The sequence below is a fragment of the Cervus elaphus genome, chromosome 4 (genome assembly GCF_910594005.1).
Source record: "Cervus elaphus chromosome 4, mCerEla1.1, whole genome shotgun sequence".
Classification (NCBI taxonomy): domain Eukaryota; kingdom Metazoa; phylum Chordata; class Mammalia; order Artiodactyla; family Cervidae; genus Cervus; species Cervus elaphus.
This window is the reverse complement of record NC_057818.1, coordinates 61549565-61576735: the sequence shown is the minus strand read 5'-3', so window position 1 is coordinate 61576735 and position 27171 is coordinate 61549565. Positions and strand designations below refer to the sequence as shown.

Genomic DNA, 27171 nt, shown 5'->3' with positions numbered 1-27171 from the left:
GCTTCATTTGTCTGAGATATCTAATGTTAGACGTATATATATTTTTACTTGTTACAGCTTTTTGGTAGATTGACCATTTTATCATTCTATAATAGTTATCTCATTGCACTTGTTTTTTCTTCAGTTTATTTTGTCTAATATAACAGTCTCCCCTACTCTCCTTAGGATGGACTGTGTTTTCCCATCCTTTCCCTTTTCACCTTTCCATGTCCTTAGGTTAGTGAGTACTACCTGTTTCAACTCTCTGACAAACTCTGTGTCTCTTGCCCTGTGTTTTTCCTCGTGTTACTTCTTCTAGTGGCCCCTGCTCATGGGCATCCTATCCTGGTGAAAGACAGGCACCCTGGACAGCTCCTTTCATGCCAGTGTAATTTCAGAAGGAATGTATTGAATGTTTCCTTCCCATCCTGATGTTTCGTGAGATAGTCTTGCTTAATAACTATAATTTTTTCTATATTCTCTTTTGCCATGATTTTTAATTCTCCAAGAAGTTTTTTTACTTTATTCTTTTGATAATTTTTTTTTTGTCATATCTAATCACTCTTCTAATTTCAAATCACTGTTTTTATTAATGGAAAAAAAGGAAAGAAAGTCTTTGGCTTCTGTTAATGCCTCACTATGTAAATTTAAATGGATCAAATTGTATTTGTATTTTTGTATATGGTAATTTTATTATGAATTGAGTTCAAGTACTCTTTTTTTTTTAAATGTTTTTACCAGTTTTCTTTTGGTAGGCTAGTATAGAATCCTGTTGACAAACTCAACTGAGTACAAAGTATACATTTTTATCATCTGGAAGATGCTGAAATGCATGTGAATAAAAGGATGAAGTAAAATTGTCCAAAAAATCTGTCAAGAGACAAATCCTCTCATTTCAGTTAATTTTTAATTTTTTATTTTTTCAGTTAACTTTTTATAGATAGGTATGCATTCATGTGGAAGTCTGTGGTTTAGATAGAAGACATCTTGATTTAGGAGCTACATATTATGTTTTTTATTTCAGTTGAAATTATGTTATCAGTATGATCTGTGGCCTTGAAATTTTCTAAAAAATCCTGTTACTGTTTTAAGTAGTAAGTTGCTAACAGTTGTGTTTCTGTATCCACGTCTATAATGACCTTTCATGCCATTCCACATTGTTCACCTTGGACTTTTTTTTTTCACATTAATACAATATTTATTTGCTTTCCTTCTGTCAAACCCTGAGCCCACCACTGTCCCCAGGCTGCCTGGGGAGTTACAGGAAAGGGAACACACAGGGCAGACACAGGAGAAAGAACTGTGGGAGGTGGAAGCAGCTCCTTCACGTCGTGAGGAAGATGAGCTAGACCACCATCAGGCCAAAGAGCCCCATGGCCTTTGAGAGGGCCAAGCCCACGGCGCAGACGAGCTGCTGTTTCAGAGAAGGGTTCCTGGGTAGCAGTGATGACGCTCCCGCACACGGTCCCACCTCCAGCCCTGGACCCAGCCTCCCCTGCTCTGGCCGCTCCAGCTCCAGGGCACTTGGCTTCTGTGTCAGAGCCCCGTGAAATGGCGCTGGTTTGGAAGCTGCAGCTAGGAATGAGTGAGATGGTCCGCGGACCCGGGGCTGCCACGCTGCCGTGGCCCTCATCGGTCAGTGTCTCCGGTCCTTCACCACCGCGGACAGTGATCACTCAGCAGGCGGGAGGTTCTCCCGATCAGGGACGGGGTGGAGACGAATTCGGCGCAGGCGTCCATTTTCAGGGGATGAAGGCCCGGGGCCTGAGAGCTGCTCCCCCTGCAGAGAAGACAGAGGGGCAGGGAGGAGGCTCACCTTGGACTTCTTTCAAGTTTTCTTTAGGAGCCCTCTGTCAAAGGACTTTTAATGTTCTCCATATTACTTAACTGTTAGATGCTTAAGCTTCAGCTACTGAGCCCAAGTCTCTGAGTTCAGGTGCTTCATGTAACATTTCTAACCTTCTTGATCTGAGTCGAGTTTCTCAGCGTGTCTGTGACACAGTTTTTCTTCTGTAAGGTGGGAACAGATTGTTCTTTAATGAACTATTATATTGATGACAGGTTCTTGCCTGTAACTTACTTGTTTAATGTTTAGAGTAATCATGCAGTAATTTAGAGCAACAGAAACCCTTCAAACACTTTGGGTTTTTGCTGCTGTTCTCAACGTCATAACTGAAAATTTTGACCTTTCCATTAAAAGTGCTGCGGACTTCATCATCTCTGAACACACCACTCATGCTGTACCTCATCTGGATAATGAATTACACTCACTGGGTCCAACGTAATACCTGACACTTCTGTATAGCCAATACAGTGTTGAGGTTTATTTATATATAGTTCATGAATTTTGAACAATGTTGAAAAGTCCATATTAATTGGAGGATCTCATAAGGTCTTATGAAAAAACATAAGAAATTAAAATTAGAGATCCATAATTTCTTCAGATACCCCTGCATGGATCTGTTAGAACACATACTTCAATCCAGTCAATTCTTAGCCCTTACTCCTTCTTACTATCCTTTCTCTTTTGCATGAAAATGAGAACTTTTCATGGCCCTTTTGGTGACATGTGGTTTCATTTCAGGAACAACTGACCTCTGAGGATGTGGCCATCAGATTCACTCAGGAGGAGTGGGAATTCCTGGACCCTGCTCAGAGGGCCTTGTACAGGGATGTGATGCTGGAGACCTACAGGAACCTGCTGTCTGTGGGTGAGGATGACTTCCTTCCAGAGCTGCCGTTGGGTATCTGCATTTTCCCTGTGTGCCCCTTGGGAGGCCCTGATGTCTTTCATCTGAGAGTTCTGGTGACTCGGGTATGACACAGCTTCACAAGGTTAAACTGACCCTCTTCAGATGCTGTGTCTGTCTCATGTCACATCTGAGGTTGTCCCAAAAGCTTAATTATGTCCAAAGCTCACTGGCAAATGTTAAAAGAAAAACACCAAGAAACCCAATTTCCTATTTTCTACGTTTTGACTTTTGACTCAGTGTTTAAAAAAATCCACAGCACTTTAGATTTCTTTCTTCTGATAACCCTGAATATCTATTTCTTTTTGCTTGATTGTTTACTTTTTTTGACTGCACCATCCTGCATGTGGGATCTTAGCTCTCTGACTAAGATTCACACCTGAACCCCCTGCATTGGAAGTGTAGCATCTTAACCACTGGATCACCAGTGGAGTCCCAGAATTTCTGTTTCTGATCTGAATATTATCTCCACATTGGAGCACGAGAGAAAGCTCTAGACAATGGGGAGTGATGTAAAAATAGCCAAAGATACAACGTATAAAGAAAAACCAGTATCTCAAAAGGGCTGTTTTTTTCTGGTTAGGAGTGGGACAAGCTGGTGGATTGGATCCTCTGTGGTTGTTACTTAGGAAGATGTAAGGAGAGTGGTAGAGAGGTCGTCTTTTTGATCCTAGATCTGACAAGGGGAGCACATGTGAATCTCGCGGGCTCTTAGCTTGTCATCTGTAGGTCAGGCGCATGGTCCCATCTCAAGATCCTGTAATGTCTGACCTTCATGTTGTATTATTTTTACTCTTGTGCTGCTCTACCCAGTCTGGGAATGTCAACTGTTCCCAAGGTTACATTCTCCTTACTTTGTATCATTTTACTTCTTAAATTTCTTTGAAATATATTCCTGAGGATCTGAAATTTTATCTGGTTTCCTTGCTGTGATAATCCACCTATGTTTAATTGGCAACCTCTGGTGAGTCTCTGTGGAGTGGATTTACTAGGTAACAGAAAACTCTAATGGAGATACTATTCTTAATGTTATTTTCTTGCTCCGTTCAAAGTCACTGCTTGAAGCTATCCAGTAGAGTGGTCAGTATGTTCTAGGATTATGAGAAAGAAAGTATCACGAGGGCCTGATGCATCTTTCCAGGTTATTTTCTGGCTTTGGAGGCTGTGTTTCATTCATTTCACTTTCTGATATATTATTATTACTGTATAGAAATGAGGCAGTTTTCTATATATTTTGTATCCAGCAAGTTTAGTCTGTTCATGATGAGGTCTAGTGTCATCTGGTGGCACCTTCGGGATTTTCTGTGTGTAGCATCATAGTGACAGTTTTACTTCTTTATTTTTTTTTAATGATCTCATCCAAAGGGAGACTTGCAGACTTTACTCTCCCACAGGCAGCTAGGGTCCGTGCTGACCCAGTGGCAGCCTGAGCCCAAGAGGGCCACACGGCGGGCAGGGGGCACCGCCGCTGTGCCTGAGGCAGACCCGAGACTACATGGTTGATTAACAGAGGTTATGAAGACACTTAGAGTAAAATCTGTCAGTTATGAAGAAGTGCAGGTAGTACAACAGGGGTGAGATGAAAATCAGAAAGCATTTCAACAGAGGTTGATAGAAGCTTTTACAAATATAGCAGGGGCTTTTCTGGTGATTCACTGGGAAAGAATCCACGTGCCATGCAGGGTACATGGGCTCCATCCCTGATCCAGGGAGATCCCATGTGTCATGGAGCAGTTAAGCCTGGGAGCTGAAACTACTGAAGCCCAGGCCCCAGAGCCTGTGCTCTGAAACAAGAGAAGCCACTGCAGCGAGAAGCCCATGCTGAGAAAAGCCCACACAGCAACAAAGACACAGCATAGACAATATATATATGAGTGTGGATGCCTTCCCCCTCGAGGGATAGGCCCTTTTGGCTATGCATTTCATAGCCTACCCTGCCACAGACATCAGGAACGAGATTCAAACAGCAACTGCTGTTCCTCAGACCCCTATGAGCTATTTCCGCCAACTGGCTTATTTAGTTTTCATAATAGGGACATGGTTGAAAAGGCTGAATGCTCCCAGAGAAATACACAAATGGCTGAAATGATGCTTTTAGCTTTGTCCACACAGAGACCACCGGAGGGGAGGTCAGACTTTGCAGGCCAAGCTGGTCATGGTGGACCACAAGGCCCACAGGTACCCAGACCAACCCAGGGTGCCCTGTGTGTGCAGAAGGGCATTGGAGGAGAGATGGTGGTGGACTCGCCCGTTTACGGACAGCCAGCGAGGTGGAGGAGGGAATGCCCCCGACACCTGAGACCCATGGGTGGAAATCAGTTCTGACTTTTTATTGAACATTTAAAACGAAATGAGCACCTCCTTGAAAAGTTAAGTGTTTGGGAATGGAACGGAGCATTCAGAAAGAGATGTCAGGGCTAGGGAGTGTTTTGTTATACCGTCTAATTTAAACTGTAAAATCAGATTTGCTAATTTTTTTCTTTCTTTTTTGACCACATGATGCAGCTTCCAGGGTCTTAGTTCGCTGAATAGGGATCGAACCTGAAACCCTGCAGTGGAAGTGAGGGATCTTAACCACTGGCGCATGAGGGAATTCTCCAACTTTACTAATCTTGATGAAAGGTTGTTGGTGAATGAAAAGATCACTCAGAGCTTTCGTGTTATAAAGTTTTATTAAAGTATAAAGGAGATAGAGAAAGCTTCTGACATAGACATCAGAAGTGGGCAGAAAGAGTACCTGCCTCCTAGTCTTCAGCTGGATGTTACATAGTCACTGAAGTGAAGTGAAGTCGCTCAGTTGTGTCCGACTCTTTGCGACCCTATGGACTGTAGCATACCAGGATTCTCAGTCCATGGGATTTTCCAGGCAAGAATACTGGAGTGGGTTACCATTTCCTTCTCCATATAGTCACTAGCAGTCTGTTAATGAAAGAAAGGAAGGTCTTAAAACTCAGAATGGCACAAGGCCCCTCATCCATAAGATGCATTTTGGGATAATCTTGGCACTAGATGATTCATCCCAGGCCATAAATCTTGACTTGAATCTTGTAGAAGGGCAGATTACCATACACATAGTTTTATTTACATAGATTAGGGGAACAATATCTGAGTGTAACATACTTGTTTGTCAAGTAGATTCTGAGCCTTTAGGTGGAATCTGGGGTAAATGCATAGTACGTTAACATAGCTTAAGACAAATATTTCCATAAGAGAAATGGACTGGTTAACTCAACGTTTGAGAATAGTTAGCTTCAGGTGAAACAAGGTGTCGTTATGGCAACACAATATTTTAAGAGAAAGCACCTTTTAAATTTGAATAGAGAAGGGGAAAAAATATGGCTAGTTTGTTTCCTCCTGCAGCTTAAAAGATATAAAAATGTCTGACACTTGCAGCCTACTTCCTCCATTTGGAGACCCCTGGCCTTCCTGCCTGTTACCCTCTCACTGATTCAGTATTTTCTTAATGGAATAAAGTAATAAATTTTGGATTTTATTAAAAAGTACACACCTAAAATTGATAAAAATCACATTATGATTTTTAAAATAGATTTATTTCCTGACTGTATGTGCATTGCTTCAGTGTCCTTTCCCTGGCTCTGGCGAGTGGTGGCCACTCTCTGGTTGTTGTGCGCATGCTTCTCATTGCAGTGGCTTCCCTTGCCTTGCAGCATAGGGTCTCGAGTGTGCTGGCTTCAGTACTTTTGTTGCAGGAAGGGGGACCCCTTCCAGGGCCTGAAACTGGGCTCTTGTCTAACACTTGGAAATGAATTGTCCGAGGAGACACATGTGCTGACAAAGCAAGAGATTTTATAGGAAAGGGCACCCGGGTGGAGAGCAGGAGGGTCAGGGAACCCAGGAGAACTGCCCTGCCGCGTGGCTTGCAGAATTGGGTTTTATGGTGATGAGATTAGTTTCCGGGTGGTCTTTGGCCGATCATTCTAATTCAGAGTCTTTCCTGGTGGCCCATGCATCACTCAGCCAAGATGGATGCTAGCGAGAGGGATTCTGAGAAGTGGATGGACACTTGGTGTCTCCTTTCGACCTTTGCCTAACTCTTGAGGTTGGTGGTGGTTTATTCGCTCCGTATTCCATATCAGGATCGCCTGTCATAAAACAACTCATGCAAATGGTTACTATGGTCCCTGGCCAGGAAGGGCGGTTTTAATCAGCATGCTTCTCCTAACAGTTTCACCTCGTGGGCTCCAGAGCTCTGGCTCAGGAATTGAGACTCACGGGCTTAGTTGCCCCTCAGCATGTGGGATCTCAGACCAGGCAACAACCCACATCTCTTGCATTGCCAGTGGATTCTTTACCACTTATCCGTAGGGAGACCTACATTTTTTAATTTATTTTTTCCACATATTTTTAAATACAGGTATTTTATAGAGATTGGAAGAAATCTTCTGTATGTTATTTTCTGCTTGTATTATTTTTATTTTTTTTGAACTAGAATAAGATAATGTTGAGAAGTTCACTGGTAGTAAGTACAGTGCCTAAGAAATGTGCCTGCCAATGTACGGTGCATGGGTTCCATCCCAGGTCCAGGAAGATGCCTCAGAGCAGCTAAGCCCATGGGCCACAACTACTGAGCCTGTGCTCTAGAGCCCGAGAGCCATAAGTATGGAAGCCCGCACTCTCTAGAGCCTGTGCTCCAAAACAAGAGAAGCCACTGCAGTGAGAAGCCCCGTCACTGCAGCTGCAAATAGAGAAAGCCCACTCACAACAATGAAGACCCAACATAAGCAAAATAAGTAAGCTTTGAAAAAGCTTGCTTTGTTGACAAAGGTACTGAATGAAGAAGTAAAATGAAAGAATAGAATGGGAATGCACTCCAACATTCTTGCCTGGAGAATTCCATGGATAGAGGAGCTGGTGGGCTGCTGTCAGCGGGGTTGCAAAGAGTCTGGCATGAATAAGCAGGTACACACAACTTTCACACACAGCAGATTGAGCTCTGAAAAGCAAATCTAACCATCTAACTTTCCTCTTGCAGATTCTTCAGTGACTTCCAGTAGTTTTTGGAATAAAGTCCTAAATCCATAGCTCTTGCATAAAGTAGCTTCTGCCTGGAATCACCCCATTTACATTTCCTGTGTTCCCCTCACAGTGGCTGACTTTCTGTTCAGTAAATGTCTTCCTGCCTCAGAGCTGGCACTCAGGCTATTCTCTCTGCTTGCAACAGTCTTCCGTTTCCCACTTTGCCAATCCTAAATGTTTCTTCCTCACACAGACCTTGTGTGATTTCTCAATGTAGGTTAAGACTTTCTGTTTAATCTTGTGTTAGCACTGGGCCTGTGTCAGAGCACTTATTTTGATAATAACATTAAAATTGTGGACGAAATTGGTTGGCTGGCTGCTAGATTGTAAGCTCCGTCATGTTCACTGCTGTATTTCAAGTTTCAGGCGCAATGGTGACACTGAATGAATTTTGATAAAATGAAAGAAAAAAAGATAACTCCTCTTGTTTCAAGCAATTGTGTGTTTCCACATGCATGCATGAATGCATGGACATGTAGCTCCATGGTTTTATTACAAAAACATCATCTCATAAATAATGGTGTTTGCTTTGTAGCAGTTTCAGTTGTTATCTTAAGTGTATTTCATGGCGTTAAGTTTTTTGTGCATCATCACATGAGTGATGTAACTTGTAGTAAGACTATTGACATTGTGTGGGTTCTGATGGGAGAGGGTATGACCCTGTATCGTGACCATTTATGCTCTTCTATTGTATTTCAGCTTCCTTGAACTTGTTTCAGGTATTCTCAGGGAACTTTCTGTGGATGCTCTTTCCTTCTCTGGTCGTTAACTGGTTGATTCTTTAGGTTCAGTTGTCTCTCCCAACCACCTGAGCTCACGTGCTGTTGCCTCATTTCTTAACTGTTTGATCTGTGTGATTTCTTAGAGTGACAGAGTTTTCTCCCCAGTAAGGTGGACACAGATCTTTCTCTAACGTGCTGTTATGTTGATGACAAGTTCATCCGTGTGACGTCTTTAGAGTAATGATAAGTGTGTAGGACGTGCTGAAACACCTGTCATCAATGTGATGATGTCGTCATTATCACTATGTGTGTTCTTTTAAAGTCACTGTGGACTTTATCGTCTCTGAAGACACCAGTCTGGCTGTAACTCAACTAGATATTGACATTATGTCACTCAGTGTGTTGAATGTAACACTTCTGCATAGACAACCCAGAGTAGGTTTTAATTTGTGTATTTTTCATGTATTGTCCACATACGTGACAAATTCATGTTGATTGCAGGAGATCATAATGTTAGAAAAAAGAGGAAATTAGAAATTCGATTAGAGACCAACAGTTTGCTTCAAGCAGCTTTTAATGGATCTATCAGAATATTACTTCAACTGAATTGAGCTATACCCTCTCTCACCTCTTCTCATTTTGTGTGAAACTAAGAATCCTCCTCAGGGTCCATTGGTGAAATGTGTTTTCATTTCATTTCAGTTGACCTTCACGGATGTGTTCACAGATTTCACTCCTGAGGAGTGGGAATGCCTGGACCCTGCCCAGAGGACCTTGTACAAGGACGTGATGGTGGAGACCCTCAGGAGCCTGCTGTCTGTGGGTGAGGATCACTTCCCTCTGAAGTGGGGATCTGCCCTGGGGTACCTCTGCATGTTCCCTCTGTACCTTTTGAGAGCCCCTGTTTTTCCAGGCAAGAGTACTGGAAAGGGTTGCCATTTCCTTCTCCAGAGGATCTTCCTCACCCAGGGATCGAACCCAGGTCTCCCGAGTTGTAAGCAGATGCTTTACCGTCTGAGCCACCAGGGAAGTCCTCTGTTTTTCTTGACTAAGCTCAAGACCTTGTTGACTCACACATGTAAAACTTCGTGATTGGCATCAGGAGTTTAAACTGTCTTTCCTTCTGGTGACCTGCCAATGTGTGATACACAAGGAGTTTCTCCACAGCTTGAGCATTTATAAAGCTGATTTCAAACTTTGAAATATCCAGTTGCCTGTTTTCTAGCCCTGTGTTCTTGGTTCAGTAGTTCTTAGATAGAAACTATGTCGGGAGCCGCCGGGACGCGCCCAGGCCGTGACAAGGTCACGGGATGAGAGAGGAACCTGCAAGGCAGCCCTTCCCCTCGGGGTTGCCCCGGGGGCCCAATATGTCCCCTTTCTCTTTCTGTCTTACTGATGTTGGGTTTTCTATTAATTCTTGGGAATGTAACATATAGTGATCAGGCCTCCCTGGAAAAGCCCAAGCCTATTAAGAAGGATCCCCTAAGGCCGAGGCCTACTCTGCCTCCTCAGCATGGGGAACCTTATGACTAACCAGGAATGAAAGGCCTGTTCAGGTTTGTGGCAGACCATCCACCAGGCAAGTGGCGTTACGCTTGGGAGGGCATCAGAAATGCTCATGACTGCTCCACCCAAGACACGACCATACACATTGTACCAAGTCAAAAAGGAAAAGGCCACAGGCATAGATTGGCTGCTTGCAAAGAAGATTATAATGTTCTAGATTAAAAAAGCATAGAGGCATTGAGATTCAGAAGTAGATGTACCATAGGTTAATGTTCTTTGGTCAAGAGGATTTTCATTGTTGCTATTTCAGTGCTTCTATTTGTCCACTGTTTCCATTCCCTTAATAAACATAGAATATTCCGGGTATTTTTGTAGAATTAGAAAATGTGTAGCATAGGATTTCAATAGAAGATTTATATTAACCAGCCACACTGCCAGTACCTGATATTAATAGAGGTGTTTTGTTGCTTCATAGTTAAATATTGTAGACTGAGGTTTTGTGGTCTCAGGTAAAGAAAAATATCAGGGTTTTCACATGGTACTATTCTCAGAAATGTCAGACATGTTTTTTTATAACCCTTCCCTTGTATTGTGTTATTGTCCAAAGAATTTATATTATGTTTAGATTTTATGGAACGTTGTTTTTGGCAGAATGAAAATGTTAGGCCATTGAGGCAAGAAGACTAATGTACGGGGCATTCAAGGAAAAACCCTGTAATTGGGAATGTTCCAGATGAATGCATATGGGGAAAACATGGGGAAGAAAAAATATTGACGGAAACATGAAACCAATATCTGATGTAATATGAGGTGACTTACGGGAGGAAGTAATGTTTATTCTATAAAAGCTGAGCTGTCCAAAAAATAAAGAGCCTTTTCGTCCATGCAACCCTCCTTGTGTGTCCGTCTGCTTCCTCGCTGACGCCACTTATCCCTTGGGTACTCGTGGACCCGCTGGGGCTGGACCCAGGCAGAACTAGATCCCAGCTGCATATGGTAACGTATGTTATACTGTTCCCTGTGCATTCAAAAGGAGGCAGATGGTAAATTCATTGAGAAGTATTTTTCTGTTGGTTTATAATGTCCTCACTCCTTGGCTGAAAAAAGAGCTGGATTCTACACCTGCCAATGCAGGAGACCCGGGTTCGATCGTTGTTCAGGGAAGATCCCACATGTCACAGAGCAGCTACACCTGTGTGCCTCGACTATGAGCCAGCACTCAAGAGCCTGGACGCTGCAACTACTGAGCCCACGTGGGACAACTCCTGAAGCCCGTGCAGCCGGGAGACGCCGCGCGCGGCAAGTGAGGAGCACGAGCGCGGCAACTGCAGCGTAGCCGCTACTACAGTTGTGAGAAACATTTTAGTGCAAATCTCGTGTGTGTGACAAAGCCTTTAGTCAGTGTTCAGGCCTTATAATTCAGAGAATTTGTACTGTATAGAAAACATGCAAGTGAAATGAATGTGGCAGAGTTTCTAGTGCATGTTCAGCATGAATTAGGCAGTTCATACAGGAGAGAAACCCCATAAATGTTATTTTTGTGGCAAACCCTTCAGTCACTAGGAAAGACCTTGCAGATCATCTGAGAATCCATACTGTAGCGAAAACTTACACATGTAGAGAGTGCAGTAAAATATATCAGCTTTTTGATCCTCAGAAAATTCAACCTGGAGGAAAACTACACAAATGTGTTAGGTGTGGGAAAGGTTTGATACTGTGTTTCGGCCTAACCCACCATCAGTTAATTTTTTTTTTTTATGATATTGTGATGGTTTTTGCTGTACGTCATGAATAGGCCATAGGCGTACATATGTCCCCTCCCTTCCGAACCCACCTCTCTTGCCACCGTATCCCTCCAGATTGTCCCAGAGCACTTGCTCATCCATTAAACTCCCACTGGCTCTTTTACATATGGTAATATATATGTTTCAGTGTTAATCTCTTAAATCCTGTCTTCCTATTTCTTTTGTTTTTCTCAATAGTTTTTCCTTAGTGTTACTTTTTGTATCCACATGTTATGACCCAGATTTAACGTTTAATTTACATTTCTTTCCTGCCTTACACTAACAAACACATAAGTCTGTGGGTTATTTTGAGACTTTTGTAACATTAAAATGCACGTAGACAATGACAGGGAATATAGTAGGTGCCTGTAAATGTAAAGAAAGACAGTTCCGTTAGGACTTGAGTTCAGTCAGATAATACACATAGAAATAATTATAAATAGTGCCAAGTTGATAATTTTGGGGGAAATAAATTCTAGCATTTTAAGACTTTATATTTGACAATGTGCTTTGTTGTCCACAAGTGACAGATCTTTCAGAGACAGACAACAGAGACATGAGAGAAAATATATTACAGTTTTTCAACAAAAAGTAAATTGCCTAATCACCATCAAGTGATCATGTAGTAACTTGACATTCCATTAGATTGAAGTATTTGCTTAAGTATTATACATTATGATGTAAACAAGTTTTTCTCATATAAGTTTTTGAACCTTTGTCATCAACTTTTATAAATAAGAATGCATTTCTCATTAAAAGTTTTTTTCTCTCTTTAATAAACTTTAAAATTTATTTTTGGCTCTTAAGTCTTCATTGTGCTGGCTTCTTTCTCCTTTTGTAGCAATTGGGCTGTGAATTCTTCATGTAACCTTGGCTGGGGTATGGTTGGAGACTGGCATTTTGAAGGTTCTTTTGGTCGGTCCAGAGGACTCAGTGTCTGTCTGTTCTATGGGCTGAGCTGAGCCTCTCTTTGCTGCACGTGGGCTTTCTCTAGCTGCAGCAGCAGAAGCGACTTTCTGGTTACTTGTGTGCAGGCTTCTCATTGCTGGGGCTGCTGCTGTTGCAGAGCACAGGCTTTGGAGCACAGGCTCAGTACTTGTGTTGCTCGGGCTTAGTTGCTGCGAGGCACGTGGCATCCTCCCACACCAGGGATCAAACCCGGGTCCTGTGCATTGGCAGGTAGATTATTTACCACTGCACCACCAGGGAGGTTCTACTCAATGTCTTTTAACTGGGCGCTATGCATGTTAATACACTGCCAAACAAAGTTGGGGTCATCAACCAATAACTGGGAGATCTGAAAACCAGGAGAGACTGCCCCAAACTTATCTGGACTTGCTGAAGAGGTGGATGAACCCAAGAGACCTTTCCTGAAATCCCAAGGCCAGAATGTCCAAAGCACAGCATGGTGCCTGCTTTTCTCAATCCTGCATTCCCCTCAGGGTGCACTTTCGCTGGGCCACGGCAGTGACTAATAAGCTTGGTACTTGAAGAAGTGGAACGTCAAGACATTTTTCTCCTTAGAAGTGTTAGTATGAAGTAGCCCTTTCTAAGAGTTGTGCGTTTCACATTCTAGATTATCATCACTGCACAAAGCCAGTTCTTGTTTACTTAAACAGCTTAAATTAATTCTAATTGTTGGAATATTCCTGGGTTCAGCTAGTAGGCCAGATCTAGCCCCACCCCACCAGCACCCCACATCAACCCCCAACCATCCCCAACCTGGCCAGCAGACCAGGTTTCAGTTCCCAGGCCTCGGAATCACTTCAGCCTCATCAGCAGGACTCCAAGTACAGTTTGGTTCAGTCGCTCAGTCATGTCCGACTCTTTGTGACCCCATGGACTGCAGCACGCCAGGCCTCCCTGTCCATCACCAACTCCCAGAGTTTACTCAAACTCATTGTGTCGCTGATGCCATCCAACGATTTCATCCTCTGTCGTCGGACATGCAGGACTCCACATGTTATGCCAAAAGCTTTTTTCGTTCCATTGCGATTATCCCACAGAAGTTTAAAGTTTTATTAAAAGTGTTTACAGTTACTTGAACTAATGAGCAATCAGTGGTGCAACACAAGACTTGAGAGACCAAGTACTCCTTAACCCTGACAAGACACCTCTGGAACCAAAGGGAGGGAGAAGCAGGTAGGTGTTCGCTCAGCCTGGCCCCGCCCTTCACACGTCACTCAGTGCTTGAGCTTGACTTCGGAGACAAAGATTCGCCACTGCGATGAGAAGCCTGGGCACTGCAGACTCACCTCCATGCAGTGCAGCCACAAGCAGAGAGAGCTGGTCACGGCAACGAAGGCCCAGCATAAACAACCAAAGAAGCTGTGAGAAGGAAACAGCATATTAACAGACTTACTGAAATATATTTGATTCATTTTTAATGTCCCAAAGATGCCAAAATACACATGAACAGGAGAAGGGAATGGCCACCCACTCCAGTTTTCTTGCCTGGAGAATCCCATGGACAGAGGAGCCTGACAGGCTACAGTCCATGGGGTCCCAAAGAGTCTGACATGACGGAGCCAACTGAACAACAACCTCCTCACATAGCAGAGTGAGTGCTGAAAAACAACCCTAAATCTCTAACTTTCCTCCTACGGATTCTTAAGTGCTGTCCAGTTGCTTTTGAAATAACATCCTCAGTTTATAGGCCTTGCAGAAATCAGCCTCTACCTGGCATCATCCGATCTTCTTTCCCTCTGTTGCAGTCACACTGGCTGGTTTTCTGTTCAGTAAATATCTTCCTGCCTCAGAGCTGGCCCTCAGGCTGTTCTCTCTGCTTACAAAACTCTTCCATTTCCCACCTTGCCAATCCTATGTGTTTCTGCCTCACAGAGACCTTGTCTGATTTATCGATGTAGGTCAAGACATTCTGTTGAATCTTCTCTTGGCACCAGGCCTGTTTCAGAGCACATATAACAATACTAATGTTAAAATTATGGATCTAATTGGGTGGCTGGCTGCTAGATTGTAAGCTCCGTCATGTTCACTGCTGTATTCCCAGTTTGGGACACAGAGTTGATGCTCACTAAATTTTGATTGAATGAAAGAAAAAAATAAAGACAACTCTTGTTGTTTCAATCGATTGTGTGTTTCCATCTGCATGCATGAGTGCATGGATATATAACTCTATGATTTTATTACAAAATCATCTCATAAATATGGTTTATGCTTAGAGCAGTTGTATCTGAACTGTGTATTCCGTAGCCTTTAATTTTTTCTACCTCATCACATGAATAATGTAAATAGTAGTCAGATTATTGACATTGTGTGCATTGGGGGGATAGAGGGGATGACCCTGTATAGTGACCACTTATGCTGTTCCATTGCACTTCAGCTCCCTTGAACTTCTTTCAGGTATTCTCAGAGAACTCTCTGTGGATGGTCTTTGATACTGTTACATAACTCTTTGATTCCTTAGGTTCAGTTGTCTCTCCCAACCACCTGAGCTCAGGTGCTGTTGCCTCATTTCTTAACTGTTTGATCAGAGCTATTTCTTAGAGTGACAGAGTTTTCTCCCCAGTAAGATGGACACAGATCTTTCTCTAACGTGCTGTTATGTTGATGACAAGTTCATATGGGTAAAGTCTTTAGAGTAACGGTTAGTGTGTATGAAGTGTTGAGACACCTCTCGTCAGTGTGATGATGACATCCTCATCACAGTCTGTGTTCTTTTAAAGCCGCTGTGGACTTTGTCGTCTCTGAAGACACCAGTCTTGCTGTAGCTCATCTAGACAGTGAACGTCACTCAGTTTGTCGATCGTAACACTTCTGCATCAACAACCCACTGTTGACTGCAATTTGTATGTTTTTCATGTCTTGTCCACACCCATGATGAATTCATGTTGATTGGAGGATGTCATCATCTTATGAAAATACAGGAAATTAAATTAGAGAGCAACCATTTGCCCCATATAGATTTGCATGGATCTATGAGAATATTGCTTCAGCTGAATTGACTTTACCTGTCTCACTTCTTCTCCTTCTCTGTGAAAATAAGAATCCTCCTCAGGGCCCATTGGTGAAATGTGTTTTCATTTCAGGCACAGTTGACCTTCAAGGATGTGTTCAAAAATTCCACTCCCGAGGAGTGGGAATGTCTGGACCCTGCCCAGAGGACCTTGTAAAAGGACGTGATGCTGGAGACCCTCAGGAACCTGCTGGCTGTAGGTGAGGATCACTTCCCTCTGAAGTAGAAATCTACTTTGGGTTATCTCTGCCTTTTCCCTCCCTGTCTCTTGGGCGCCCTGTTTTTCTTGACTGAGCTGAAAGCCTTGTTCACTCAGATATGTAAGGCTCCGTGATTAGCATCAGGAGGTTAAACTTGTCTTTTCTTTGGGTGACCTGCCCACTGTGTGATACACAGGGAGTTTTTCCAGAGCTTGAGTGTTTATAACACTGATCTCAAACTTTGAAATATCCAGTCGTCTGTTTTATGCCCCTGTGTTCTTGGTTCAGTAACTCTCGGAAAGGAACTAGATACCTGATACATACTATACTGTATATTATACTGCTCGCTGTACATTCAGAAGGAGGCAAATAGTAAAGTAATTTGTGAAATATTTTTCTATCTGTCATAAGGTCCTCACTTCTTGACAGACAAAAGAGCCGGGATTTTCCACCTGCCAATGCAGGAGACACGGGTTCGATCCCTGGTCTGGAAGATCCGACGTCAAAGAGCAGCTAAGCCCGTGGGCCAGAACGACTAAAGCACCACTTTAGAGCCTGGAGCTGCTATTAATGAGCCCACATGGGACAATTACTGAAGCCTGGACACCCAGGAGAAGCCACAGCAAGTGAGGAGCCCAAACACTGCAACTGGAGCGTATCCCCTACTTGCCCAATTTGGGGAAAAGTCCAAGCAGCAATGATCACTCACTCCAGCCAAAATAAATGAATAAACAAAATTATTAAAGATAGCAAATGCATTTTTTTTTTAAAAGAAAGTTTGGATTCTTGAAGAAGTCAAGTATGACATTTCTTCTGAGCGGGAATTTCTGATTCTTACCTGAATCATAACTCTATTTTTGTCACATGAGAAAGATCCCTGGATTGTGGAGAATGAAGTGCTAGTAGCAGAAAATCAGATGAGTGGGAAAGGATCAACAATGTGATCCCAGGTCAGCTGTCACAAGGACAGAGAGGAAGTCACAGCATTCATCATGTTTGGGAAGCTCTCCAAGTGTGAGAGTTCTGTGAGAAAACAGATATTTAGTATTTGTGAACTCTCAGAGATTTTTCTTCTCCTCAACTTCCTGCTGTGTTCTTTGACGTGTGAAATGTACGTCACCCTCCAGTGGTGCTGTAGTGCCCACAGAGACAAAGGCAAGGGCTTTGGGTTTTTTTTTTTTTGGCTGCGCTGGGTCTGTTTCCTGTGTGGCCATTCTCTATTTGAGACAACTGGGGGCTGCTCTCTGCTTGCAGGGTGCATGGCTTCCCGTTGCGGTGGCTCCTCTTGTTGTGGAACACCAGCTCTAGGCACACAGGCTTCAGTAGTTTCACTCCACAGGCTCAGTATCTGTCCTTCATCAGCTTAGTTGCTCCCTTGCATGTGAGATCTTCCCAGAACAAGGATCGAACCCATGTCTCCCTCATGGGCAAGCTAACTTTTTACCATGCCTCCACCAGGGTGTTAGGGAAATTAAAAAAATAGTCCTGTTTAGGCTTCAAGACAAAGCAGTACATTCCTCTGTGCTTGCCTCCAACCTGCCTGGACACACCCTGACTGTGAGTACCCTGACTGCCTGCTGCGAGTGCAAGGCTTGCAGCACCATAGATAAGTTAGGACACCAATCTTGAGATTGTTCACCCTTGAGATTGTTCAAAGAGGCGCTGACCAACCCAGCCCCAGGCTTAGGAACATCCAGGTTTCATAAGACAAAACAAACAGCATTAAGATGAAACCAGAGCTGCTGTTTGCTCACAGATTGATGACATCAGTTTGCATCCTGGGATGATAAGGAGGAACCCCGAACTGCAATGTTAAAGCCCCACCCATGGGTGGACACGCTGCCTGGGACCTTTACCCATTTGAGACTCTAGATGTGCTGTGTCCTGGGACTTCCCAGGGCTGTTCCAGTCTGGATGTTGGTCAGAAGCCAATTTGGTGATGTATCCTCTGCTGGTTTTATTTCCTTGTCTTTTCAGTTCAGTTCAGTCACTCGGTCATGTCCGACTCTTTGCAACCCCATGAACCCCAGCACGCCTGGTCTCCCTGTCTATCACCAGCTTCCAGAGTTTACCCCAACTCATGTCCATTGAGTCAGTGATTCCATCCAACCGTCTCATCCTCTGTCCTCACCTTCTTGTCCTGCCCTCAATCTTTCCCAGCATCGGGGTCTTTTCAAATGAGTTAGCTCTTCGCACCAGGTGGCCAAAGTACTGGAGCTTCAGCTTCAGCATCAGTCCTTCCAGTGAACACCCAGGACTGATCTCCTTTAGGATGGACTGGTTGGATTAATATATTGAAAGTCAGCTAGATAATTCTGTAATAAATATTGGAATATTTCTTTGTATAGAATGAGTGACTTATTTTCTTAAGAAATCCTTGGGACATGAAACGAAAGTTAAAACTTTTGGCAAGGCATTAATTGGCACTGTGAGCAGGATTTGTGAGACAAAACGCCACTCTTTAAGAAGCTAGAGATTAAGGTTGATGATGTTTTTATTCCCAGATGGGAAGATTCACCTTATTACTCATTAGCTAATACATGGGACATCTTCTGTGGATTGTGTGAGAACTGGAACCGTAAATTAAACAGGGCTGAACCCTTAGAAGTTACTGAATGTTCGTGACTCTTGCCCCTTGAGAAAGGATAAGAATCTGCCCTGCTGGATGAGAGGCTGTATCCTCCTCTCTCCTACCGTGAGGTACATAAAGCGAACTTAAAACTGTCTCAGAGAAGTTACTGGAAAAATAATTATGCGATGAGTGAGGATGTTTGTCCATGTTACAGTGTCAGAATTATATTTTGGCTGATCAAACCCTCACTTTTTAGGTCGGCTCTCTATTGAGCCGGCCCACAGCTCCAATAGTGTCCCCCACTGCCCTTTCTGTCTCCATTCTCTGTCCTGTGTGTCCTCAAACCCCTCCCAACCCCTCTGTCTCCCTCTCCATGAGCTGGTCCCCTTCTAACTGCCCCTGTCTCTTCGGGGGAGGGTGAGCCCAGCTTCCCCCACTCTAGCAAGTTTTCTTTACCCCTTCAGATTCTTCTGAACAATCCAAGACCCCCATCTCCCCAGAGGGACAATCCAAGATTTTTATCAGCCCATCTGCACTTGTTTACACAGTCAATTTGAGCACTATTTGATCTGTATTTTAGCTACAAACCTATGACTATAGAAAGGAAAGGTAACTTTTTTGACATAGGATAGCTGTGATGTTCTCTAGACTCTGGAGAAAACTGGTTAAAATGAATTTTTTTTTTCCTCTTTGAACGTGCACAACCAGTTCTTTTTGCATATGGAGTTAAAAGCAACTAACTCGTTGAGACAGCTAGTCTAGGAAAACTTGAGTTAACCTTTCCCAGGCATCCCAGATGACTCTAATGGTACAGAACCTGCCTGCAAGTGTGGAAACGGTGGGTTTGATCCCTGGGTTAGGAAGATCTCCTGGAGGAGGGAATAGCCACCCACCAGAGTGTTCTTGCCTGGAGAGTCCCATGGAAAGAGCAGCCTGGCGGGATACAGTCCAGAGGATCGCAGATAGTCGGGCGCAACTGAGGCAGCTTAGCACAGCGTGCAACCTTTACCAAGTCCTTGAAATACACAACCCGCTTTGCCTGAGGCCTCAACCTTGGGTAAACTAGACTCTCAAACCAAGGGGAAAGAAAAAGGTCAAAGAGACATTTTAAATCTCAAGCAGAAAACTATGTCTCTGTCTGTCCATCTGTGTGTCTGGATTTCTGCATGTCTCACTGTGTGTCTTTGTGTTTGGATAATATTGCTGAGGTCAGTTTGTAAGGGAGATCTAATTCACTTGGCTTTACAAAAGAAAAAGTAAGCACTTACAAATGAAACAGTTATGAGAAATTAAATGAATTTCAGATGCACATGAACTGGGAAATACTCAACATTAAATATCTAGTAAAAACATGTGTTTGCTCATCTAAGTAAGACATGAGCTGAGTCATCAAATTGTGTAATGCTTTTATTGTATTACAGTGATTACTGAGAGTTCAATCCCTGCATCAGAAAGATCCCTGGAGAAGTAAATGGCAACCCACTTCAGTATTCTTGCCTGGAGAATCCCATGGACGGAGGAGCTGGCAGGCTACAGTCCATCAGTTTGCAAAGAGTCGTATATGCCTGAATTGACTTAGCACACACATAGGCACTGATAACTGATAATTTCTTCTCATAGAGAGACTAAAGGGATTTTGGATTATTAATGAGTATGTTTGCTGCTACCCTGAGATGTTCTCCATAAGAAAGCAAGTGTTTTTAGAAGTTATCACTGGTATTTATGGTCACCAGTCCAAAAAATGCTAATATAAAGGACAGTTCATGGTTGCTTAAGGAAAGTAGGATCCGTGTTTTTAGTAACAAAAGCTATGAGAAAGGAAATTGATTTGGAATGCTCAAAGAAGTGAGTGGGAGCGAGCAGAAGCTGGAAGCAAGTTCTTAATTTCCCAGATCGAGACTTCTAACCCCTGGACCACAGGAGCCAACATTTAGGGCTACGGGCCCTAGTCTGGCCTGCCTCGTCAAGACCAAATTCAGATGATGAGGCAGAAGATAAAGAGTAAAGAAAAAAGTTTATTGAAAGGAAAAGTACATGTGGCAAGGCACCTGGGCAACCTCAGGGAGAGAGAGAGACGCCTTTGGGAAGTGTAAATTCTTTACAAAGGTGCAGTTTTCCGGGTCTTCATCTTCCCTCAGGCCAATCACCTTGTTTTTTCGCCCTGGTTCATTTGTCTCAGGACCCTCCCTGGAGTGTGCATGCACACCTTAGCCAAGTTGGATCTCAAAGTGAAGCCTTCTGGGAGGAGCAAGACTCATTATGGCCTGGAATAATCCTGTGAGTTTTGGCTCCAAACAGCCTTTCTGGGCATGTATATTGTCTCCCTTAACAAACAGGGTTTTATGCTTTCTTTGTCCTTGCCATAATTATTCCCTGAGATTAGAGAATGACTGTCTATTTACCCTGTTTTTGTTGGGTGTAAATTCCTCAACTGGAGCCCACATATCTCTTATCCCAGGGAATGCAAAGGGGAAGATGACAACATTCAAGAATTTTAACATGGAGCCCATCAGTCTCCTCCCAGAAAATTACATTTTATTATATCATGAGAAACACTGGGCTGGAAGAAACACAAGCTGGAATCAAGATTGCTGGGAGAAATATCAATCACCTCAGATATGCAGATGATACCACGCTTATGGCAGAAAGTGAAGAGGAACTAAAAACCTACTGATGAAAGTGAAAGAGGAGAGTGAGAAAGTTGGCTTAAAGCTTAACATTCAGAAAACTAAGAACATGGCATCTGGTCCCATCACCTCATGGGAAATAGATGGGGAGACAGTGGGAACAGTGTCAGACTTTATTTTTTGGGGCTCCAAAATCACTGCAGATGGTGACTGCAGCCATGAAATTAAAAGATGCTTACTCCTTGGAAGGAAACTTATGGGCAACCTAGAGAGCATGTTAAAAAGCAGAGACATTACTTTGCCAACAAAGGTCCATCTGGTCAAGGCCATGGTTTTTCCAGTGGTCATGTATGGATGTGAGAGTTGGACTGTGAAGAAAGCTGAGCGCCGAAAAATTGATGCTTTTGAACTGTGGTGTTGGAGAAGACTCTTGAGAGTCCCTTGGACTTCAACTAGATCCAACCAGTCCATCCTAAAGAAGATCAGTGCTGGGTGTTCATTGGAAGGACTGATGCTGAAACTGAAACTCCAGTACTTTGGCCACCTCATGCAAAGAGTTGACTCGTTGGAAAAGACCCTGATACTGGGAGGGGCTGGGGGCAGGAGGAGAAGGGGACGACAGAGCATGAGATGGCTGGATGGCACCACCGACTGATGGGCATGGGTTTGAGTAAACTCCGGGAATTTGTGATGGATAGGGAGGCCTGGCGTGCTGCGATTCATGTGGTCGCAAAGAGTTGGACATGACTAGTGACTGAACTGAGTGACTGAGGGAGAAAGAAAGTAGGTCTGACTTACAGGTGACTGTTTCTCAATGAGGACAATGATTTGATTAGGAGAAAAAAAAGATAGCGTTTTTATTCGAAGTGGACCCCCAAGAAAAGAGGTCCCAAAAGGCAAAGTCTTTATATGATCTGTAACAATCTGTCATTTGACTCCTGTCAGTGTTGTTGCTTGACTATGGGAAGCATGTGATGAGGTGTTTCAAAGGGATCTATTTCCTCTTTGTCCCCTTTCTGGTCTGGATTCCATTGGATGCCTGCTTTTTGGTCCACGTGTAAGAGCGCTGACACCTCCAGAGATTATTTTGGACCCAGCCTGGTTCTCTTCCTATTTGCTGCACTTGAAAGACCTCATTGGAAGAAGGGAAAAGACTGGCAGCTCTTTGATTGCATTTGGTGTCTCAGATCCTACACAGAGCTGTCTTCAGCCTGTCTTCTTGTTCAGAGCCCTCAGCTGTTCCTGTTGTGACTTCTTTTGCCTCATCCTTCAGGGGTGTGTGTAACAGGAATGCGGTTTGGATCTTCTGTGATTGTAACTCAGGAAACCTGTAAGGACAGTGGACATTGAGGTCCTCTCTTGGACAGAACCTGAATTGATGTGTTGTTGGTGCCTTGGAAACCATTTCCAGGAGTAAGACAGTTACACAGGTCAGTTCTGTGTCTGATCTGAAGTTTCCTTTTTACACTCCTGGAGTTCACTGTAACTTTTTGTCCTCTGTTCTGCCCTGGTGGGCCCTGGTGGTTCAGAGCATGTATGCATCTGTAAGTCTCGGTTTCAGTCCTGCTTTTGCTCATTTACTTTCATGTTCCATGGAGCTGTGTTCAGGAACCCTGTGCATCCACTACCTTTATTTATAAAATTGAGGTAATTAGTGCTGTTAGGTGGCATAGAATGTTGCCTGTTTTACAGAAAAGGGCTGAAGTTACTGTTTTGGGTTTTTTTTTTTCCTGTGCCATGAGGCAGGTGGTATCTTAGTTCCCCATTCCTGGATGGAATCTGTGCCCCCTCCAGTGTATGTACATAGTCCTAACGACTGGACCACCAAGGAATTTGCCTCAAAGATTACTTTTGCTTAAAGAATATATTTACTTCCCGTCTTGCTTATTGTGACATCTCTCTGTCTACTTTACATCTTGTATATTTTTATTTTACTTTTCATTTTTATGAGTGTTGTCTCTGACTCTGATTAATAAGTTTTCAACTAATATTGGTTTTTCTTCATACGAATACATTACATTTAAAAGTGTTTTTTTTTGTTGTTGTTGTTGTTTGTTTGCACTGAGTCTTTGTTGCTTCAGGGGCTTTTCACTCCTTGTGGCAAGCAAAGGCGACTCTCTACTTGCAGTGCACGGGCTTCTCATTCTAATGCCTTCTCTTGTTACAGTGTACGGGCTCTCTGCTTGTGCTCAGTAGTTGTGACTCCCGAACTCTGGAAGACGGAGTTGTGGCCTACAGGCTTAGCTCCTCCAAGGTATGTGGGAACTTCCCAGATGAGGGATGGAACCCTTGTGCCCTGTGTTAATTACCAGGTGGATTCTTTACCTCTGAGCCAGAAGGGAGGCCCCAAAGCTTGTTCCTTGACATGTACCTTGGAACCAATGAACTGAGTAAGTTAAAGTTGCTGTATAGATAGGGACTTGATGTACTGAATGACTGTCCTTTAAGTAGAGAATGTTTCATTTATGAATATTTTGTTATTTAAAGGTGATGGTCTTTATGTATTACACAATGTAACTGACATGAACCACTTGTCAATGTCATAAAATGTCCATATGTTTATCTACTGATAGATTTATAAGAGGTATTTAGAAACGTTTTCTTTTCTTCCCCCCATTATTGTAGGGAATTTCCTGAAGAGTTGTCAACTGCTATTTATGTTTTCCATTATTCATTAAAGTGCTTCTTTTGGATTATTTACCATTGCAGTGTATTGCCTATTAATGAATACTTGTTCAGTCGACCGTTCTGTCTGACTCTTTGTGATCTCATGTGCCGGGAGCCAACACACGAGACCCTACCCCTAACAAGGCCACAAGGGAAAAAACTTGACGGGCAAGGCGGATCAGGTTTTCAGGGGTTTTCGAAAAGGCCAGCTCACGAGATCCCACCCATGACAAGGTCACGAGGAGAAAGCCTGACAGGCAAGGCAGATCAGGTTTTCAGGGATTTCGAAAAGCTGCCCCCAGCTCTCACCTTAAAGATGATATCTGTCTTTCTGATGCCTGCCTCAATGGACTACTCCCTAATTTCTGTGACACAGGCAGAAGGCCTTCCCCGATCTCTTCCCAAATAAGAATCAATTTAGAACTTTAATCAATAAGTTTCCCAGGTGGTTGTATTTTATAAGATTATTCAGGGTGAAAGGAGTGTTTTAATTTAAACTCCTTTGCTGGTAGTTTGTTAGCCAAATGCATTTATGCACTTGGTACTAATATGCATGATTACTTATAGTATCCTAATCATAAAATAGCATAAAGAACCTGATTATATAAAAGCCCTAATAGATATAGAGCCCTTTTAAGGGGTAAAGGAGTCCTATTAGAAAACATAAGAAAAATTATTCTATAGGTGGTTATTGGGTTGTGATTTGCTTGTTGTGTTTTTGCTTGCTGTATTTTTGCCTTTAATGTGCTAAGGTTGTGTTAGAGAAACCATTGTTAATATAGCTAAAGATGTAGAGAAATAAGAACTTAGCCCTAGTGTGGTAACAATGAGATGGTTGTTAATTGTCAGTCAGGAGTGCTAGGCAGAAGCTGCCTCACCAAAGTCGCAGAGTCAGTATGGGGTAAACTTCTTAGATAAATGCAACTGACAACTTTTGCAGAAAGATTCATTTTTGTATTAACAAGAATATAATTCTACTCTGTACTATTTCCCTATGACACTGTTACCTTTCAGTTAAGGTCACCATAAAAACAGAAAATAGGTTTACAATCACCTGACCTGCATAAAATGTTAATAGCCCCAAGGCCAGAAGATCATGGGCTAAGAATTACTATAAAATTAAAAAGCAAAAAAATCCTGCTTTTCATAAAAATCAAAATGATGTAATGCTAATCCTGTGTAGTCATGAGTAAGAATCTTGTACCTTGAAACCGTTCTGTGAAAGGGTATAAAACTGGTTGTCAAAAAGTAAAACATAGACTTGGCCCTATCAAGGCTGGTCTCACGTGTCTTCTCTCTCTCTGTCTCTCTATCTCTCGCTGACGCCGTGGATCCTGAGGGTATCCCCTGGATCCTGCCGAGGCTGGATCCCAGCACTCATGGACAGTAGCCTGCTAAGCTCCTCATCCATGGAACTTTTTTCAGGCAAGAATAGTTCAGTGGGTGGCATTTCCTCCTCCAGGGGATCTTCCCCACCTAGGGGTTGAAGCTCCCTATCCTACGTCTCCTGCATTGGCAGGCTAATTCTTTACTACCAAGTTACCTACGTAGCCATGTCTGTCCTTTACCGCTTACTTATGTATAGGTATGTATAAAGTGTGTACAATATGCTATATTTTCTCCTCAATTATGGGACAGCAGTGTGTTTACTACCAAGGAGAATGAGTTTAGAAGTCATGGTGCGAAAATACCCTTTTCTTTGAGAACTGACATGAGTTTCGAAGAAATGAATATGTTCTGACTGTGTCTTTGAAGCTAGGCTACCCTACAATTAATTTGGATGACATGTGATTGGTCTTTCATTTTTATTTTTTCTTTTTTAATTTATTTTTTTCCTCTTTCATTTTTAAACAGTTCTATTTGTTTAGCGTTTTAAATATTTTTAAGATCATGATTGGGAAGATGCGTAATTCTGTTCAGCATGGATATGCCATTTGGTATAATACCATGTATTCAGCATGAAACAATTTATTGATGAATTTCAATTGATAGGATGCATACGGTTTTTATATTTTGTAGATGTGTCTCAAATACGTATGATCAAGAAATTACAGGCAAAAGGAAACAGTGGTAAAGAAGAAATTTTTCAAAGAGTGGTGTTTCAAAGAGCCAAAAGCCATGAAATCTAAGATTTTTTCCTCAGAAAGATAGAGGAAAATATGCACAATTTTGAATGTCTGTGGACAGTTGATGAAAGAAATGACAGAGGAACCTCTATATCCCACAGCAAAAATCTCACCAATAGAAGAGATCATGATAGTAGAAGTGATGCAGGAAATAAGCCTGTTGAAAGGCAGGGATCAAGCTTTCAAGATCAGCTGCAGATACTTGAATCTGAAGGGACAGTTTCTGAATGTAGTCAGGTTGTGGCGAATATCAACAGTAGCACCTCAGGTTTGCCACCTCTGAGAACTCGTAGTGTCCGTAAAGGCAGTTCTCATAAACGTAAGAGTGCTGTTATGCATCCCTCAGAACTGGGACCAGACCAGAAAGGACACAAGAAAAAAACTTACAGTTGTAAGAAGTGTAACATGACTTTTCTTCAGGACTCAGAACTCACTAGACATCAAAGAATCCATACAGGAAGAAAAGCATATAAATGTAACATATGTTGTAAGGCTTTTAATGATAAATTGACCTTGTAGTTCATCAGAGAAATCATCCTGGAGAGAAACCATATAAATGTGATGTCTGTGGCCACTGCTTTAAACAGCATACACAGCTTCAACATCATCGGTGAGTTCATACCAGAGAGAAACCATACAGATATGATGTGTGTGGAGAGGCCTTTAGTCACAAAGCAAGGCGTACAGTTCATCAGACCCTTCATAGTGGAGAGAAACCTTATACATGTGAAGTATGTGGCCGTGGCTCTACTCGAAAGTTACACCTTGGAATTCATTGGAGAGTTCATACCGGAGAGAAACCATATAAATGTGATGTATGTGGCAAGGCCTTTAGTGTAAATGCAAGGCTTGTAGTTCATTAGAGAGTTCATACTGGAGAGAAACCATGTAAAATGTGATGTGTGGCAAGGCCTTTAGTGTAAATGCAAGGCTTGTAGTTCATCGGAGAGTTCATACTGAAGAGAAACCATATAAATGTGATGTGTGTGGAAAGGCCTTTAGTTGAAAAGCAAGGCGTACAGTTTTTCAGACCCTTCATTCTGGAGCGAAACCAAACATGTGAAGTATGTGGCCATGGCTATACTCGAAAGTCAATACTTGTAATTCATTCGAGAATGCATACCGGAGAGAAACCATATAAATGTGATCTATGTGGCAAAGCCTTTAGTCTAAATTCAAGGCTTGTAGTTCATCAGAGAGTACACACTGTAGAGAAGCCATATAA

At 42.8% G+C, this 27171-nt stretch overlaps 1 protein-coding gene and 1 pseudogene across 2 annotated transcripts in view; one reads left to right on the top strand and one right to left on the bottom strand.

The window, feature by feature from the left end:
• The window catches only part of LOC122689686 (zinc finger protein 160-like), a 125028-nt gene that overhangs the window by 15103 nt on the left and 82754 nt on the right, over window positions 1-27171 (top strand). Inside the window, exon 4 of one of the 2 annotated variants that reach the window (XM_043896327.1) lies at window positions 2564-2690. The exons of the other annotated variant lie outside the window; for it this stretch is intronic. The gene's annotated coding sequence lies outside the window, so the exon portion shown is untranslated. The remainder of the gene's footprint in view (window positions 1-2563; window positions 2691-27171) is intronic. 2 annotated transcript variants of the gene reach the window in all.
• Window positions 1325-1719, bottom strand: LOC122691435 (annotated as a pseudogene).